This window comes from Jaculus jaculus, chromosome 8, assembly GCF_020740685.1.
Source record: "Jaculus jaculus isolate mJacJac1 chromosome 8, mJacJac1.mat.Y.cur, whole genome shotgun sequence".
In the NCBI taxonomy this organism is placed as follows: domain Eukaryota; kingdom Metazoa; phylum Chordata; class Mammalia; order Rodentia; family Dipodidae; genus Jaculus; species Jaculus jaculus.
The window spans coordinates 59,576,127-59,579,031 of NC_059109.1; the positions used below are offsets into that span (position 1 = coordinate 59,576,127).

At 40.7% G+C, this 2,905-nt stretch overlaps 1 pseudogene; it reads left to right on the forward strand.

Annotated features, from left to right (window-relative positions):
- On the forward strand, window positions 1–2,577 carry LOC101612449 (annotated as a pseudogene).
- The last annotated feature ends 328 nt before the right edge of the window (window positions 2,578–2,905 follow it).

Below are 2,905 nucleotides of genomic sequence, written 5' to 3' on the forward strand. Positions count from 1 at the left end.
ATGTCGGCGGTGAAGACCCTAAATCCTAAGGCCAAGGTGGCCCCAGCGCACGCGGCACTGGCAGTGAACATCAGCGCAGCTCGGGGCCACAGGACGTGCTGAGGACCAACTTAGGGCCTAAGGGCACCATGAAGATGCTTGTTTCTGGTGGAGATATCAAGCTTACTAAAGATGGCAATGTGCTGCTTCATGAAATGCAAATTCAACACCCAACTGCCTCCTTAATAGCAAAAGTAGCCACAGCTCAGGATGACATAAATAGTGATGGTACTACTTCCAATGTTCTCATCATTGGAGAGCTACTGAAGCAGACAGATCTCTACATTTCTGAGGGTCTTCATCCCAGAATAATCACTGACGGTTTTGAAGCTGCAAAGGAAAAGGCCCTTCAAATTTTGGAACAAATTAAAGTGAGCAAAGAGATGGATAGGGAAACACTTGTAAATGTGGCCAGAACATCTCTACAAACTAAAGTTCATGCTGAACTTGCAGATGTATTAACAGAGGCTGTCCTGGACTCCATTTTGGCCATTGTATTAGTCAGGGTTCTCTAGAAGAACAGAATTACTAGAATGAATTATTTTATAAAGGGAATTTATTGGATTAGCTTACAGTAGTCCAATAGCAGTTGCAGGCCTGAGAATCACCGAACCTGGTAGCTGCTCAGTCCACGTGGCCGGATGCCTCAGCAGTCCCGACCCGGCACTGCAGATGGTGCCAGAAAGCCTGGAGGCTTCCTGAGGAGCTGCTGGGTTTCGATCCACGTGGGTCTTCAGTTGATGTTGGTCTTTAGTCCGCACTGGTCTTCAATCCACGCTAGAAGGTAGGGAGCAGCTCCGGCAGCCAAGTGGAAGGAAGGAAGGAAAAGGGAACTCTTCTACCCAGAGCTTCCTTATATCAAGTCCCTCTGTGAGCGGGGCCACCCACTCTGGGGGAAGGGCTCACCCTGGGAGAAAGACCTCCTCCTTTAGTTGATCCTTCCTAGAAGCAGCCTGTGGATTACTAAACAGATCAAGTTGACAACACCTTAACTATCACAGCCATTAAAAAAAAAGATGAACATATTGACTTCTTCACAGTTGAAATCATGGAGATGAAACATAAATCTGAAACTGATACAAGCTTAATTATAGGACTCGTATTGGATCATGGAGCACAGCATCCTGATATGAAGAAAAGAGTAGAGAACGCATACATCCTCACATGCAATGTGTCATTAGAGTATGAGAAAACAGAAGTGAATTCAGGCTTTTTTTTACAACAGTGCAGAGGACAGAGAAAAGCTAGTAAGAGCTGAAAGAAAATTCATTGAAGATAGAGTTAAAAAAATAATAGATTTCATATATGGGAGGAAATATGTGATACTTGCTTTTCTAAGTCTGTCTTACTTTTAGATAACACGATGATTTCCAGTACTATCCATGATCATGTGTTGATTAGGCATTTATACCTCATATATGTATCTCTGGTCAAATTATTTGTTAAATAAACCATTACTTAACTTTTCAGTTCTTTACATGCATTTCAGATATTAATCTTTAGTTGGATGAATAGCCAGGGAAGGTGTGTTCTCAGTCTGTGGGAATGCTATAATGTTTACAATACCTGAACTGAGTATGTCTACTTCCATGATTTATATTTTAACATAATCTGTTCAATTTATTCTTTGTCATTACATCCTATGTGATCTCCAAAAGTGATAAGATATAATAAAAAATTCATAAGGGAAAATGTAGACTATAAACTTTTCAAATGTATCTGAACATAAGTAAATGAGTACCAAGTCTCCAGGTTAAAAAAAAAATAGAAATGAAAAAGAAAGTCTGTGGTGATTCAGATAAAGGACTTGTTGTTATTAATCAAAAGGGAATTGACCCACTTTCCTTAGATGCTCTTGCAAAAGAAGGCATATTTGCTTTGCACAGAGCGAAAAGGAGGAATATGGAGAGACTGACTCTTGCATGTGGTGGGGTAGCTCTAAATTCATTGGATGACCTAAATCCTGACTGTTTGGGATATGCAGGACATGTGTATGAGTACACATAGGGAGAAGAGAAATTCACCTTTATTGAGAAATGTAACAATCCCCGTTCTGTCACATTATTGATCAAAGGACCAAATATGCACACACTCAATCAGATCAAGGATGTAATAAGAGATGGTTTGAGGGCTGTCAAAATTGCCATTGATGATGGCTGTGTGGTTCCAGGTGCTGGTGCTGTAGAAGTGGTGATAGCAGAAGCCCTGATTAAATATAAGCCCAGTGTGAAGGGCAGGGCCCAGCTTGGAGTCCAGGCATTTGCGGATGCACTACTCATTATTCCCAAGGTTCTTGCACAGAACTCTGGTTTTGACCTTCAGGAAACATTAGTTAAAATGAAAGCTGAGCATACAGAAACTGGTGAGCTTGTAGGCGTGGACTTAAACACAGGTGAACCGATGGTGGCAGCAGACGTAGGTGAGTGGGATAACTATTGTGTGAAGAAACAGCTGCTTCATTCCTGCGCTGTGATTGCTACCAACATTCCCCTGGTTGATGAGATCATGCGAGCTGGAATGTCATCTCTGAAAGGCTGAATTGGAATCTTGTATTGTAGAAATGGTCATTTTTGTGCAAGCTTCAAGTGACTTTCAAAGGAATTTTCTTCCCTTATGAAAAAAAAAAAAGAATACTTGGAATCTGTTTAAATTATACTGTAAAATCATAACTATGGTATTTTTTTATTGCACTGAGTGTACACACAAAGTCCTTTTTACCCAGTGAAAAGTTTTGTTGTAGCTGCAATGATGACAAAAGTACATGTTAGATTGGTATTATATCTACCTTGTTTCTTACCTGTTCCTTGAAGAATTGTAGTGTTAATTTTTTGAAACCAGTGGTGATGGTACACACCTGTAATCCCAG